Source organism: Neofelis nebulosa, chromosome X, assembly GCF_028018385.1.
Source record: "Neofelis nebulosa isolate mNeoNeb1 chromosome X, mNeoNeb1.pri, whole genome shotgun sequence".
Classification (NCBI taxonomy): Eukaryota; Metazoa; Chordata; class Mammalia; order Carnivora; family Felidae; genus Neofelis; species Neofelis nebulosa.
The window spans coordinates 81,531,138-81,548,627 of NC_080800.1; the positions used below are offsets into that span (position 1 = coordinate 81,531,138).

General features: G+C 39.3%; 1 protein-coding gene across 1 annotated transcript in view; it reads right to left on the minus strand.

The window, feature by feature from the left end:
- Positions 1-17,490, minus strand: part of TRMT2B (tRNA methyltransferase 2 homolog B) — an 80,827-nt gene that overhangs the window by 26,205 nt on the left and 37,132 nt on the right. The gene's annotated exons all lie outside the window — the stretch shown is intronic.

Genomic DNA, 17,490 nt, shown 5'->3' on the forward strand with positions numbered 1-17,490 from the left:
AAAACCTGGAAAACAATGAATGAAAAAGATGAGAATATTAATAAAGATACAGAAATAATAAATAGAATCAAGTAGAAATTCTAGAGCTGAAAAGTACAATAGCTGAAATAAAAAAATTACTTGAGGGGTTCAATAGCAAATTTGAGGAGGCAGAAGAAAGAATTAACTAACTTGAAAATAGGACCATCAAAGTTATCAAGTGTGAGGAGTAGAAAGAAAAAAGAATGAAGAATGGTGAACAGAGCCTAGGAGATCCATGGGACACCATCAAATGGACTAATATGAGCATTACAGAAGTCCCAGAAGGAGAAGAGAGAGAGATAGGTACAGAGAGAATATTTGCAGAAATAATTGCTAAAAATTTCCAACATTTGATGAAAAGACATGAACCTACACACTCAAGAAGCCCAGTGAGCTCCAAATATGATATTCAAAGAGATCCACACTGAGACATAATGAGTCCCATAATGTGTCAAACTATTGAAAGTCGAAGTCAAAGAGAGACTCTTAAAAGCAGCAAGAAAGAAGTGACACAACACATACAAGGGATTCCCCAGTAAGATTATTAGCTAATTTCTCATTGGAAACCTTGAAGGCTGAAAGTCAGTGAAATGATGTATTTAAAGTGCTAAAATAAAAATCTGTTAACCAGGAATCTTGTAACTGGCATAACTGTCCTTCAAAAATGGAGTAATTAAGACATTCCCAGATAAACAAAGTTGAGGAAGTTCATTACCAGTACACCTGCCCTACAGGAGGTGCTAAAGGGCATCCTTCAAATTGAAACAAAAGGACGCTAGATAGTAACTCAAAACCATACACAGAAATAAAGATCAACAACAACAACAAAAAGAAATAAAGATCTCCAGGTAAATAACATAAAAATAATACATAAACAAACATAAAAGCTAGTATTATTGCATGTTTGGCTTGTAACTTCACTTTTATTTCCTATATGATTGAAAAGATAAATGAATAGGGGCACCTGGGTGGCTCAGTCAGTTAAGCATCCAACTTTAGCTCAGGTCATGATCTCATGGTGTGTGAGTTGGAGCCCTGCTTTGGGCTCCGCGCTGACAAGTGTGGAACCTGTGTGGGATTCTCTCTCTCTGCCCCTCGCTCACTTGCACCCCCCTCCCTCTCAAAAATAAATTAAAAAAAAAAGAAATGCATAGAATAATTTTAAATTATTATTGGGCACATGATATACAAACTAAGTTCTGACAACAAAGTTAGGGTTGAGTTATAAAGAAGCAGAATTTTTGCATGCTATTGAAGCTAAGTTGGTTATCAATTTAAACTAGATTGTCATGGGACGCCTGGGTGGCTCAGCTGGTTAAGAGTCCGACTTCAGCTCAGGACATGACTTCGGCTCAGGTCATGATCTAACAGTTCATGGGTTCAGGCCGTGTAGGGCTCTGTACTGACAGCTCAGAGCCTGGAGCCTGCTTCAGATTCTGCGTCTCCCTCTCTCTCTGCCTCTACCCCGCTTGTGTTCTCTCTCTCTCTCTCCCTCAAAAATAAATAAACATTAGGGGTACCTGGGTGGCTCAGTCGGTAAAGCATCTGACTTCGGCTCAGGTCATGATCTCGCAGTTCGTGAGTTGGAGCCCTGAGTCAGGCTCTGTGCTGACAGCTCAGAGCCTGGAGCCTGCTTCAGATTCTGGGTCTCCCTCTCTCTCTGACCCTCCCCCACTCATTTTCTTTCTCAAAAATAAGTAAACATTAATTTTTTAAAAAAATAATAAATAAACATTATAAATTCTTTTAAAAAAGAAAATTTGTATCTATTACGGGCAAAGCTTTAAAAATAAATAAATAAACTACATTGTCATAAATTTAGGATATTCATGGCAATTACTAAAAAAACTCAATGCTGTCAAGTAGAAAGAATCCTCTCTTACTTGGGGGAGGGTCAGACTTTCTGTTCTTTTTTTTTCAATATATGAAATTTATTGTCATATTGGTTTCCATACAACACCCAGTGCTCATAACAAAAGATGCCCTCTTCAATACGCATCACCCACCCTCCCCTACTTCCCACCTCTCATCAACTCTCAGTTTGTTCTCAGTTTTAAAGAGTCTCTCATGCTTTGGCTCTCTCCCACTCTAACCTTTTTTTTTTTTCCTTCCCCTCCCCCATGGGTTTCTGTTAACTTTCTCAGGATCCACATAAGAGTGAAACCATATGGTATCTGTCTTTCTCTGTATGGCTTATTTCACTTAGCATCACACTCTCCAGTTCCATCCACGTTGCTACAAAAGGCCATATTTCATTCTTTCTCATTGCCACGTAGTACTCCATTGTGTATATAAACCACAATATCTTTACCCATTCATCAGTTGATGGACATTTAGGCTCTTTCCATAATTTGGCTATTGTTGAGAGTGCTGCTATAAACACTGGGGTACAAGTGCCCCTATGCATCAGTACTCCTGTATTCCTTGGATAAATTCCTAGCAGTGCTATTGCTGGGTCATAGGGTAGGTCTATTTTTAACTTTTTGAGGAACCTTCACACTGTTTTCCGGAGTGGCTGCACCAGTTTGCATTCCCACCAACAGTGCAAGAGGGTTCCTGTTTCTCCACATCCTCGCCAGCATCTATAGTCTCCTGATTTGTTCATTTTGGCCACTCTGACTGGCATGAGGTGGTATCTGAGTGTGCTTTTGATTTGTATTTCCCTGATGAGGAGCGACGTTGAGCATCCTTTCATGTGCCTGTTGGCCATTTGGATATCTTCTTTAGAGAAGTGTCTACTCATGTTTTCTGCCCATTTCTTCACTGGATTATTTGTTTTTTGGGTGTGGAGTTTGGTGAGCTTTTTATAGATTTTGGACATTAGCCCTTTGTCCGATATGTCATTTGAAAATATCTTTTCCCATTCCGTTGGTTGCCTTTTAGTTTTGTTGCTTGTTTCCTTTGCTGTGCAGAAGATTTTTATCTTCATGAGGTCCCAATAGTTAATTTTTGCTTTTAATTCCCTTGCCTTTGGGGATGTGTCAAGTAAGAATTTGCTACGGCTGAGTCCAGATAGGTCTTTTCCTGCTTTATCCTCTAGGGTTTTGATGTTTTCTTGTCTCACATTCAGGTCCTTTATCCATTTTGAGTTTATTTTTGTGAATGGTGTGAGAAAGTGGTCTAGTTTCAACCTTCTGCATGTTGCTGTCCAGTTCTCCCAGCACCATTTGTTAAAGAGACTGTCTTTTTTCCATTGGGTATTCTTTGCTGCTTTGTCAAAGATAAGTTGGCCTTGTCTGTGTCTCCCTCTCTCTCTGCCCCTCCCCCGTTCATGCTCTGTCTCTCTCTGTCCCAAAAATAAATAAAAAACGTTGAAAAAAAAAGAATTAAAAAAAAAAAAGATAAGTTGGCCATACATTTGTGGGTCTAGTTCTGGGGTTTCTATTCTATTCCATTGGTCTCTGTGTCTGTTTTTGTGCCAATACCATGCTGTCTTGATGATTACAGCTTTGTAGTAGAGGCTAAAGTCTGGGATTGTGATGCCTCCTGCTTTGGTCTTCTTCTTCAAAATTACTTTGGCTATTCGGGGCCTTTTGTGGTTCCATATGAATTTTAGGATGGCTTGTTCTAGCTTCGAGAAGAATGCTGGTGCAATTTTGACTGGGATTGCATAGAATGTGTAGATAGCTTTGGGTAGTATTGACATTTTGAATTTTTTTTTAACTTTTTTTTATTTATTATTTTTGAGACAGAGACAGAGCATGAACGGGGGAGGGGCAGAGAGAGAGGAAGACACAGAATCGGAAGCAGGCTCCAGGCTCTGAGCCATCAGCCGAGAGCCTGACGCGGGGCTCGAACTCATGGACCGCGAGATCGTGACCTGAGCTGAAGTCGGCCGCTTAACCGACTGAGCCACCCAGGCGCCCCAGTATTGACATTTTGATAATATTTATTCTTCCAACCCATGAGCACGGAATGTTTTTCCTTTTCTTTACATCTACTTCAATTACCTTCATAAGCTTTCTATAGTTTTCAGCATACAGATCTTTTACATCTTTGGTTAGATTTATTCCTAGGTATTTTATGCTTCTTGGTGCAATTGTGAATGGGATCAGTTTCTTTATTTGTCTTTCTGTTGCTTCATTATTAGTGTGTAAGAATGCAACTGATTTCTGTACATTGATTTTGTATCCTGCAACTTTGCTGAATTCATGTATCAGTTCTAGCAGACTTTTGGTGGAGTCTATCAGATTTTCCATGTATAATATCATGTCATCTGCAAAAAGTGAAAGCTTGACTTCATCCTTCCCAATTTTGATGCCTTTGATTTCCTTTTGTTGTCTGATTGTTGATGCTAGAACTTCCAACACTATGTTAAACAACAGCGGTGAGAGTGGACATCCCTGTCGTGTTCCTGATCTCAGGGAAAAAGCTCTCAGTTTTTCCCCATTGAGGATGATGTTAGCTGTGGGCTTTTCATAAATGGCTTTGATGATCTTTAAGTATGTTCCTTCTATCCCGACTTTCTTGAGGGTTTTTATTAAGAAACGTTGCTGAATTTTGTCAAATGGTTTTTCTGCATCGATTGACAGGATCATATGGTTCTTATCTTTTCTTTTATTAATGTGATGTATCACATTGATTGATTTGTGAATGTTGAACCAGCCCTGCATCCCAGGAATGAATCCCACTTGATCATGGTGAATAATTCTTTTATATGCTGTTGAATTCGATTTGCTAGTATCTTATTGAGAATTTTTGCATCCATATTCATCAGGGATATTGGCCTGTAGTTCTCATTTTTTACTAGGTCTCTGTCTGGTTTAGGAATCAAATTAATGCTGGCTTCCTAGAATGAGTCTGGAAGTTTTCCTTCCCTTTCTATTTTTTGGAATAGCTTGAGAAGGATAGGTATTATCTCTGCTTTAAACGTCTGGTAGAACTCCCCTGGGAAGCCATCTAGTCCTGGACTTATTTGCTGGGAGATTTTTGATAACTGATTCAATTTCTTCACTGATTATGGGTCTGTTCTAGCTTTCTACTTCCTCCTGATTGAGTTTTAGAAGCGTGTGGGTGTTTAGGAATTTGTCCATTTCTTCCTGGTTGTCCAGTTTGTTGGCATATAATTTTTCATAGTATTCCCTGATAATTGCTTGTCTTTCTGAGGGATTGGTTGTAATAATTCCATTTTCATTCATGATTTTACCTATTTGGGTCATCTCCCTTTTCTTTTTGAGAAGCCTGGCTAGAGGTTTATCAATTTTGTTTATTTTTTCAAAAAACCAACTCTTGGTTTCATTGATCTGCTCTACAGTTTTTTTAGATTCTATATTGTTTATTTCTGCTCTGATCTTTATTATTTCTCTTCTTCTGCTGGGTTTAGGCTGCCTTTGCTGTTCTGCTTCTATTTCCTTTAGGTGTGCTGTTAGATTTTGTATTTGGGATTTTTCTTGTTTCTTGAGATAGGCTTGGATTGCAATGTATTTTCCTCTCAGGACTGCCTTCGCTGTCCCAAAGCGTCTGGATTGTTGTGTTTTCATTTTCGTTTGTTTCCATATATTTTTTAATTTCTTCTCTAATTGCCTGGTTGACCCATTCATTCTTCAGTAGGGTGTTCTTTAACCTCCAAGCTTTTGGAGGTTTTCCAGACTTTTTCCTGTCATTGATTTCTTTTTTTTTTTTTTATTTTTTTTTATTTTTTTTAATATGAAATTTATTGTCAAATTGGTTTCCATACAACACCCAGTGCTCATCCCAACAGGTGCCCTCCTCAATACCCATCACCCACCCTCCCCTCCCCCCTCAACCCCCCATCAACCCTCAATTTATTCTCAGTTTTTATTTCAAGCTTTAGAGCATTGTGGTCTGAAAGTATGCATGGTAGGAGATCAATTCTTGTATACTTATGAAGGGCTGTTTTATGACCCAGTATGTAATCTATCTTGGAGAATGTTTCATGTGCACTTGAGAAGAAAGTATATTCTGTTGCTTTGGGATGCAGAGTTCTAAATATATCTGTCAAGTCCATCTGATCCAATGTATCATTCAGGGCCCTTGTTTCTTTATTGACTATGTGTCTAGATGATCTACCCATTGCTGTAAGTGGGGTATTAAAGTCCCCTACAATTACCACATTCTTATCAATAAGGTTGCTTATGTTTGTGATTACTTGTTTTATATATTTGGGAGCTCCCGTATTCGGCGCATAGACATTTATAATTGTTAGCTCTTCCTGATGGATAAACCCTGTAATTAGTATATAATGCCCTTCTTCTTCTCTTGTTACAGCCTTCAATTTAAAGTCTAGTTTGTCTGATATAAGTATGGCTACTCCAGCTTTCTTTTGACTTACAGTGGCATAGTAAATAGTTCTCCATCCCCTCACTTTCAATCTGAAGGTGTCCTCAGGTCTAAAATCAGTCTCTTGTAGAGAGCAAACAGATGGGTCTTGTTTTTTTATCCATTCTGACACCCTATGTCTTTTGGTTGGCGAATTTAGTCCATTTATGTTCAGTGTTTTTATAAAAAGATATGGGTTTAGAGTCATTGTGATGTCTGTAGTTTTCATGCTTGTAGTGATGTCTCTGGTACTTTGTCTCACAGGATCCCCCTTTGGATCTCTTGTAGGGCTGGTTTAGTGGTGACAAATTCCTTCAGTTTTTGTTTATTTGGGAAGACCTTTATCTCTCCTTATATTCTAAATGACAGATTTGCTGGTTAAAGGATTCTCAGCTGCATATTTTTCTGTTCATCACATTGAAGATTTCCTGCCATTCCTTTCTGGCCTATCAAGTTTCAGTAGAGAGATCCGTCACTAGTCTTATCAGTCTCCCTTTATATGTTAGAGCACGTTTATCCCTAGCGCTTTCAGAATTTTCTCTTTATCCTTGTATTTTACCAGTTTCACTATATGTCGTGCAGAAGATTGATTCAAGTTACATCTGAAGGGAGTTCTCTGTGCCTCTTGGATTTCAATGCCTTTTTCCTTCCCCAGATCAGGGAAGTTCTCAGCTATGATTTCTTCAAGTACACCTTCAGCACCTTTCCCTCTCTCTTCCTCCTCTGGAATACCAATTATGCATAGATTATTTCTCCTTAGTGCATCACTTAGTTCTCTAATTTTCCCCTCATACTCCTGGATTTTTTCACCTCTCTTTTTCTCAGCTTCTTCTTTTTCCATAATTTTACCTTCTAGTTCACCTATTCTCTCCTCTGCCTCTTCAATCCAAGCTGTGGTCGTCTCCATTTCATTTTGCAGTTCATTAATAGCATTTTTTTTAGCTCCTCCTGGCTGTTCCTTAGTCCCTTGATCTCTGTAGCAATAGATTCTCTTCTGTCCTTTATACTGTTTTCAAGCCCAGCGATTAATTTTATGACTATTATTCTAAATTCACTTTCTGCTATATTGTTTAAATCGTTTTTGATCAGTTTGTTAGCTTTCGCTATTTCCTGGAGATTCTTTTGAGGGGAATTCTTCCATTTCATCATTTTGGATAGTCCCTGGAGTGGTATGGAACTGCAGAGCACTTCCCCTGTGCTGTCTTGAATAACTTGCATTGGTGGGCAGGGCCGCAGTCAGACCTGATGTCTGCCCCCAGCCCACCGCTGGGGCCACAGTCAGACTGGTGTGTACCTTCTCTTCCCCTCTCCTTGGGGCGGGATTCACTGTGGGGTGGCATGGCCCATCTGGGCTACTTGCACACTGCCAGGCTTGTGGTGCTGGGGATCCGGCATATTAGCTGGGGTGGATCAGCAAGGTGCACAGGGCCGGGAGGGGCAGGCTCAGCTTGCTTTTCTTTTGGTGATCCACTTCAGGAGGGGCTCTGCGGTACTGGGAGGGAGTCAGACCTGCCACCAGAGGGATGGATCCGCAGAAGCGCAGCGTTGGGTGTTTGCATGGTGGGAGGAAGTTCCCTGGCAGGAACTGGTTCCCTTTGGGATTTTGGCTGGGGTATGGGTGAGGGAGATGGAACTGGCAAGTGCCTTTGTTCCCTGCCAAGCTGAGCTCTGTCGTCTGGGGCTCAACAACTCTCCCTCCCATTGTCCTCTAGCCTCCCACTCTCCGAGCAGAGCTGTTAACTTATAACCTTACAGATGTTAAGTCCCACTTGCTGTCAGAACACACTCCGTCCGGTCCCTCTGCTTTTGCAAGCCCGACTTGGGGCCTCTGCTTGGCCGGCGGGCTGCCCCTCTGCCCCGGCTCCCTCCCGCCAGTCTGTGTAGCACACACCGCCTCTCCGCCCTTCCTACCCTCTTCCATGTGCCTCTCGTCTGTGCTTGGCTCCACAGAATCTGCTCTGCTAGTCTTCTGGCAGTTTTCTGGGTTATTTAGGCAGGTGTAGGTAGAATCTAAGTGATCATCTGGACGCGGTGAGCCCAGCGTCCTCCTATGCCGCCATCTTCCTATAAGAGTCCCCAGCCTTTTTGTTCTATTCAGGCCTGCAATTGATTGGATGAGGCCTACATATTAGGGAGCACAATTTACCTTACTCAGTTAAATGCTAATCTCATCCAAAAACACTCTCACAGAAACACTGAAAATAATGTCTGACCAAATATCTGGGCACCCTGTGGCTCACTCAAGTTTACACATAAAATTAACTTATCATGATATGTGTATTACAAACATATGAAACAACTTCACTAAAGTAGGATAAGTACTGACCCAAGTAACTTTTGAGATAAGTGCAAAGGCAAAAGGAAAGTGCACACAACACTACATTCTAGCTAATCAAGTTCTAACAATTCTAATTCTAATACTGCTATATATTTATACGGGATTTGAAAAATCAAGTAAATAGACCATAGATGGTGGAAGCTGGGTTTCTCCTTGTTGGAGTGGGAGGTTACAGATGAGCAAAGGAAGAAGGCTGGAATGATCCACCTGGTGATGGGTTAGAGTTGAAGACATCAGTATGATCTCATGTTTAGTTCAATATACATAAACATTGTCACATAAATATTTATAGATATATACACAAGTTAGTATACACACATATATTTCCTTGCTCTGTCATCTGAGAGGGCCTAGAAGCAATGACACTTAAATAGCAATGAGCACATCTACTACCTAGATCTTAGTTTCTAAGACCATTCTCTAATGAAATATCCAGGGCTCTTTGAAGAAATGGCTAATTCTATAATGAGGGCAGGGTATACAGAAGATGAGCCAAAAGCATCTTATAGTGCCAGAAAGTAAGAAAGTGCTCAAAACAAACAAACAAGCAAACAAACAAAAACACAATGATGGAGATATTTCAAAGGGATAGAGGAATCTATTGAAAGAAATCCCAGTGCCAAAGTTGGAACAATATGAGCAAGAAAATAAAGTAGTATTGGATCATAACTCAAAGTGTAAAATGAATACCCATGAGTCCATATTGTATTAATAAATGATTTAATAAATGGGTGGAAATAGACAAACATCCTATACAGAAGAATCCCAAAGAACCTATGTAATTTATGTAGATACTCCACTTTCAAGGAGGTGGAGCATAACTCCCCATTCCTTAAGTGTGGCCTACACATAGTGACTTTCTTCCAAAGAGTCATTTACGGAAAGGGAAGAATAGAGTAACTTTACAGTGGAGAGACCTGACAACCACCACCTCGAAGTCAACATCATCATTAATAAGTCATGTTGATAGCATGTAGTCATGATATTATGATAAGAACAGCCTTTGCCTGTGTGGTTTTCCTGCCAAGAACACATAACTCCATCTACTCATGAGAAAAATATCAAACACCAAATGAAGAACATTCTACAAAATAACCTGCCCTAGATCTTGTCTAGGTCATCAAAAACAAAATATGAGCAACTGTCACAGCCAAGAGGAGCTTAAGGAGAATTGACAGCTAAATGTACTGTGGTATTCTAGATGGGATCTTGAAACAGAAAAAGAACAATAAAGAATACTGGTTCATTAACTGCAAAAAATGCACCATACTAAAGTAAGATACTAAAAATAGGGGAAACTGGGTGCAGGGTATATGGGAAACAGGTGTAGTAATTTTGTGATTTTTCTGTTTATCTAAAATCATCCTAAAAATGAAGCTTATGTTTTATTTTATGTTTTTTAGGACTGTATTTATTTTATTATTTTTAAAATTTATTTTCTAGTTAACATACAGTGTTATTTGGCTTCTGGAGTAGAACCCAGAGATTCATCTCTTACAAATGACACCCAGTGCTCATCCCAAAAAGTGCCTTCCTTAATGCCCATCACCCATTTAACCCAACCCCCCAACTTACCCCACCTCCAGCAACCCTCAGTTTGTTCTCTGTATTTAAGAGTCTCTTATGGTTTGCATCCCTCTCCATTTTTATCTTATTTTTCCATCCCTTCCCCCATGATCATCTACTGAGTTTCTCAAATTCCACATATGAGTGAAACTATATGATATCTGTCATTCTCTGACTTATTTTCCTTAGCATAATACCCTCCAGTTCCATCCACTTTGTTGCAAATGGCAAGATTTAATTCTTTTTTTGTTACCAAGTAGGATTCCATTATATATATACACCACTGCTTTATCCATTCATCCATCGATGGACATTTGGGCACTTTCGATAATTTGGCTATTGTTGATAATGCTGCTATAAACATAGAGGTGCGTGTGCCCCTTCATATCAGCATTTTTATATCCTTTGGATAAATTCCTAGTAGTGGAAATGCTGGGCTATAAGGTAGTGCTATTTTTAATTTTTTTAGGAACCTTCATACCATTTTCCAGAGTGGCTGCACCAGTCTGCATTCCCACCAGTAGTGCAAAAGTGTTCTCCTTTCTCCACATCCTCACCAACATCTGTTGTTGCTTGAGTTGTTAATGTTAGCCATTCTGACAGGTATGAGGTGGTATCTCATTGTGGTTTTGATTTGTATTTCCCTGATGATAAGTGATGTTGAGCATCTTTTCATATGTCTGTTTACTACCTGGATGTCTCCTTTGGAAGAGTAGCTATTCATGTCTTCTGCCAATTTCTTCACTGGATTGTTTGTTTTTTGAGTGTTGAGTTTGGCAAGTTCTTTACAGATTTTGGATACTAACCCTTTTTCTGATAAGTCATTTGCAAATATCTTCTCCCACTCCTAGGCTGCCTTTTGGTTTTGTTGATTGTTTCCTTTGCTGTGCAGAAGCTTTTTATCTTGATGGGATCCCAATAGTTCATTTTGCTTTTATTTCCCTTGCCGCTAGAAACATGTCAAGTGAGAAATTGCTGTAGCAGAGGTCAAAGAGATTTCTGCCTCTTTCCTCCTATAGGATTTTGATGGTTTTCTGTCTCACATTTAGGCCTTTCATCCATTTTGAATTTATTTTTTGGTATGGTGTAAGAAAGTGGTCCAGTTTCATTATTCAGCATGTTGCTGTCCTGTTCTCCCAGCACCATTTGCTAAAGAGACTGTCTTTTTTCCATTGGATACTCTTTCCTGCTTTGTTGAAGATTAGTTAGCCATATATTTGTGGGTCCATTTCTGGGTTCTCTATTCTCCTCCATTGGTCTATGTGTCTGCTTTTGTGCCAATACCATACTCTTTGATTACAGCTTTGTAATACGGGTTAAAGTCCAGGATTGTGATGCCTCCAGTTTTGGTTTTCTTTTTCAACATTACTTACTTTGGCTATTCGAGGTCTTTTTGGTTCCATACAAATTTTAGGGCTGTTCTATCTCTGTGAAGAATGCTGGCGTTATTTTGATAGGGATTGCTTTGGGTAGTATCTACATTGTAAGATTTGTTCTTCCAATCCTTGAGATTTCTTTGTGTCTTCTTCAATTTCTTTCATAAGAATTCTATAGTTATCAGTGTACAGATTTTTACCTCTTTGGTTAGGTTTATTCCTAGGTATTTTATGGGTTTGGGTGCAATTATAAATGGGATAAATTCCTTAATCTCTCTTTCTGTTGCTTCATCACTGGTGTAAAGAAATGCAACCAACTTCTGTACATTGATTTCATATCCTGCAACTTTGCTAAAGTCATGTATCAGCTCTACCAGTTTTTGGTGGAGTCTTTCAGGTTTTCCATGTAGAGTATCATGTCATCTGCAAAGAGTGAAATTTTGACTTCTTCTTTCCCAATTTAGATGCCTTTTATTTCATTTTGTTGTCTGATTCCTGAGGATAGGATTCCAACACTATGTTGAACAACAGTGATGAGAGTGGACATCCCTGTCGTGTTCCTGACCTCAGGGGGAAAGCTCTCAGCTTTTCTGCATTGAGGATGATATTCGCTGTGGGCATTTCATATATTGCTTTTATATTTTTAAGGTATGTTCATTCTATCCCAGCTTTCTTGAGGGTTTTTATAAAGAAAGGATGCTGTATTTTGTCAAGTGCTTTTTCTGCATCTATTGACAGGATCATATGGTTCTTATCCTTTCTTCTGTTAATGTGATGTACCACGTTGATTGATTTGTGAATATTGAACCAGTCCTGCAGTCCAGGAATGAATCTCACTTGATCATGGTGAATAATTCTTTTAATGTACTGTTGAATTTTATTTGCTAGTATCTTTTTAAGAATTTTTGCATCCATGTTAATCAGGGATATTAGCCTATAATTCTCCTTTTTAGTGGGGTCTTTGGTTTGGAAATCAAGGTAATGATGGCTTCATAAAGTGAGTTTTGAAGCTTTCCTTCCATTTCTATTTTTTGGAACAGTTTGAGAAGAATAGGTATTAACTCTTTTGTAAATGCTTGGTAGAATTCCCCTGGGAAGCCATCTGGCCCAGGACTCTTATTTTTAGGGAGAATTTTGATAACTGATTCAATTTCTTTGCTGGTTATGTGTCTGTTCAAATTTTCTGTTTCTTCCCATTTGAGTTTTGGTACTGTGTGAGTGTTTAGGAATTTTTCCACTTCTTCCAGATTGCCCAGTTTTTTGGCATATAATTTTTCATCATTATAAGAGATTATAATTGTTTTTATTTCTGTGGTGTTGGTTTTGATCTCTCCTCTTTCATTCATGCTTTTATCTATGTGGGTCCTCTCTCTTTTCTTTCTTTTTTTTTAAGAAGGAATTTTTTTAAGTTTATTTTTATTTATTTTGAGACAGAGCTAGAGAGTAAGTGGGGGAGAGGCAGAAAGAAAGGGAGAGATAATCCGAAGCAGGCTCCACACTGTCAGCACAGAGACCAATGTGGGGCTCAAATTCAGGAACCGCAAGATCATGACCTGGGCTGAAGTCAAGAGTTGGCCACTTAACCAATTGAGCCACCCAGGCGCCTCCCTCTCTCTTTTCTTTTTGAGAAATCTAACTAGGGGTTTATCAATTTTGTTCATACTTCCAAAAAAAACAGCTCTTGATTTTATTGGTATGTTCTACTGTTTTTCTGGATTCCATATCATTTATTTCTGCTCTATATTATTTCCCTTTTTCTGCTGGCTTTGGGCTTTATTTGCTGCTCCTTTTCTAGCTCCTTTAGGTGTAAGGTTGGGTTGTGTATTTGGGACCTTTCTTGCTTCTTGGGATGGGCCTGATGAATTGCAATGTATTTTCCTCTTAGAACTGCCTTTGCTGCATTCATTTTCATTTGCTTCCATGTATTTTTTATTTCTTCTTCTTTAATTTCATGCTTAACTCATTCATTCCTTAGTAGGATGTACTTTAACCTCCATGTATTTGGGGACTTTCAAAATTTTTTCTTGTGGTTGATTTCAAGTTTCATAGCATTGTGATCTGAAAATATATATGGTGTGATCTCTCAATCTTTTTATACCTGTTGAGGGCTGTTTTGTGACCCAACATGTTATCTATTTTGGAGAATGTTCCATGTACACTTGAGAAGAATGTGTATTCTGCTGCTTTAGGAGGAAATGTTCTGAATATATCTGTTAGTTCCATCTGGTCCAATGTGTCATTCAGAACTGTTATTTCCTTATTGATTTTCTGCCCAGATTATCTGTCCATTGTTGTAAGTGGAGTATTAAAGTCTCCTACAATTATGGTATTATTATCCCAAAGCTTGCTTATGTTTGTGACTGATTTATATATTTGGGTTCTTTCATGTTGGGGGCATAAATATTTATAATTATTAGCTCTTCTTGATGGAGAGACCCCTTAATTATGATATAATGCCCTTCTTCATCTCTTGTTACAGTCTTTGGTTTCAAATCTAGTTTGTCTGATATAAGTATGGCTACTTTGGTTTTCTTTTGATGTCCAGTAGCATCAAAGATGGTTGTCTATCTCCTCGCTTTCAATCTACAGGTGTCTTCCGGTCTAAAATGAGTCTCTTGTAGGCAGCATATAGATGGATCATGTTTTTTTATCCACTTTGATACCCTATGTCTTTTGATTGGGGCATTTAGTCCATTTACATTCAGAGTGATTATTGAAAGATAAGAATTTAGTGCCATTGTGTTGTCTATAGATTTCATGCTTGTAATGATATTCTCTCGTCCTTTGTAGTCTTTGCAGCTTTCCACTCACAGAGCTCCCCTTAGAATCTCTTTCAAGGCTGGTTTAGTGATCACGAACTCTCTTAGCTTTTGTTTGTCTGGGGAAGCCTTTATCTCTCCTTCTATTCTGAATGACAGCCTTGCTGGGTAAAGGATTCTTGGCTGCATATTTGTCCTGTTCAGCACATGGAATATTTCCTGTCACCCCCTTCTGGCCTGCCAACTTTCAGTGGACAGGTCTGCTACTACCCTTATGTGTCTACCCTTGTAGACTAAGGCCCATTTGTCCCTAGCTGCTTTCAGAACTATCTCTTTATCTTTGTATTTTGCCAGTTTCACTATGATATGTTGTGGTGTTGACCTGTTTTTGTTGATTTTGAATGGAGTTCTCTGTCTCTCTTGGACTTGGATGCCTGTTTCTTTTCCCAGATTAGGGACGTTCTCAGCTATAATTTGGTCAAATATACCTTCTGCCCCTTTCTCTCCCTCTTCTTCTTCTGGGACTCCTATGATACAGATATTGTTTCATTTCACAGAATCAATTAGTTCTCTAATTCTCTCCTCATGATCTAGTAATTTCCCTCTTTTTTTCAGCTTCATTATTTTCCATAATTTTATCTTCTATTTCACCTATTCTCTTCTCTGCTTCTTTCATCCTCACTGTTACTATATTTAGTTTATTTTGTATCTCAGTTATAGCATTTTTTAAATTCATTATGACTAGTTCTTAGGTCTTTAATCTCTGCAGCAAGTGTTTCTTTGGTGTCTTGGCTTTTTTCAAGCCTAGCTATTAGTCTTATGACTGCTATTCTAAATTCTTGTTCAGATATGTTGTTTATATCTGTTTTGAGCAATTCTCTGGCTGTGATTTCTTCTTTGAACTTTCTTTTGGGGAGAATTCCTCCATTTTGTCATTTTGGCTCAATTTCTGTCTTTTGTGCATTTTAAAATCTTGTTATGTATCCTGCATCTAAGAATACTACTATATTTAAAAGGGGTCATACACTATCCAGGGCCTGGAACTTCAGGAAGTGTTTTTGGTGTATGTTGTGCACACTCTGTTGTTGTATTTTGGCTATGTTATCCTACTGGTCAGTCCTGTGCAGAGCTTCTCCTTGCTTATAGTGGTGGAGTTTTTAGACCCTCCACCAGGTGTGCTTTGATTTGTTTATTGAAGTAACCCTGGGGAAAAAAGGAAAAGCGTAGGGGGAAGCCTGATCCCATAATAAGAGAAAACTGAAAGGGGAGAAAAGAAGACCAAACAGAATTAAAAAAAAAAAAAACAACTATACAGCTAAATCCACAGAAAGGTAGTGGAAAATAAAGAATATGAAGAAAGAGAGAGGTTGGAAAAGAATAGAATAAAAATGCCTGATCAAACAAACAAAATTTATATATATAATAAGAATTGACCAAAAACAAATCAGAAACTATGAGCCTGATTCCAAATATAAAAAAAGAAGAGGGTAGAAATAATAAGGAAAGAAAAGAAAAGAAAAGAAAAAAGAAAAGAAAAGAAAAGAAAAAAAAGAAAACACAAGACAAACAAAAAAACAGTTGTCTGTTGGTACCTGGGACCCATGGCTGTGCTGGTCTGGAGGAAAGGCAGGCTGTGTTGGGTCAGTCTTGCTCTAGTAGATAAGCTGTTGCCAGGCATGGAGGGGAGGAGTTTTGTGTAAGTGGGTCCAGCATCCACTTGGGGCCACTGTGCTGCTCTCTGAAGTCCCACTATGTTGTTGTTGCTGAGAAAAATGGCAACACCCCAATCTCTCCTCCCTGGACTGGAGGAGACTACAGCGTCTCAAACCACACTGTTCAGGCAGGCCTCACAGAGCCGCAAGAGCGGTCAGTTTACCCCACTCCACAGTTCTCCCGTGCCTTCTAGGCACTCAGCTGGGATTCAAAACCCAAAGTCTTAAAGGACCCAGCTCAGTGGGGCTCCTTTCCCCTTTTCCAGAGTAGAGCCACTGTTTCCTGCTGATAAAAGGCCTTTGGCTGGCACCTGCAGGATCTTTTGTCCTTGGGGAGGCAATTAACACTTTCCTAAGCATACTTCAGGAAGGGGACTGTTCTCTCCCTGTGCACCCCTGAGATCACTATACACCATGCTATGCACTCCAGGCTAGCTCCCTACTCCCCAGAAGCATGAGCCAAGCTCCCAGCTTTGCTCAGGAGAAAGTCACATACTTCCAAACCTCTGAGTTTCAGCTCCTAAGGCTGTTTGCAAAAAAGAAACTGGCACTCTCTATATTTCTTGCTTCTCAGTCCATGGTCCAGAGAGGTTTTCCTCTTGTGCTAACTCAATGCCACCCTTTCACAACCCCTCTTTCTCTCCCTTTTGTCTCTCCACAGAAAGTGTTCCCTCTCCTCCATTCCTATGCCGTTTTATCTCTCCCAACTCACATACACGCACCTCAATCCTGACAAGCTGCCTCCCCCCACCTGTGGAGCTCCTTCTGCCACTCATCAGATCAATTTCCTGAGTGTTTCAAGTGATCTGACCTCAATACAGCTGTGTTTGGGGGACGAGGAAAATCCCGGTCCCCCTACTTTTCCACCATCTTAACTCCCTCTCCTGAAGTTTTATTTTTAAAAACGTCACTAAAAAAACGAGTAAGATATAGTTTGACCAGAAGAGATAGGCCCAGAGCAGAGGCAGTTTCTCTGGTACCTGAGATCATCTCACTCACACAGCCTGTGGAGACCTTTAACCTAAGATACAGACCCTGAAGCCAGAACATCTGGGTGTGAATTCTGGCTTTACCACTTACTATCTGGGTAACCTTGGGAAAATAAATTCTTTGTGAACCTCATCTCCAAAAAGTAGGAACAATAGCCCCTACTTTTTGTCAATGTTGTAATGAGGATTAAATGAGTTAATATGTATAATGTGCTTAAATGAGTGCTGGCACATACTAACTTCCATATAAATAAATACATACTTTGTATACTATATATAAATACTTTGTAAACTAAAAAAAACCCATGATGACTAAAAGTTAATTTAGTAATAAGCTGTAATCATACAAGATAGGAAGATGTGGGTTTGGTTGCTATGAACCAGGCAGTGGTTGCCATAGATATGTCAGAACCTTGACAGCCATTGTTAGGCCATTGCCTTACCCCTCAT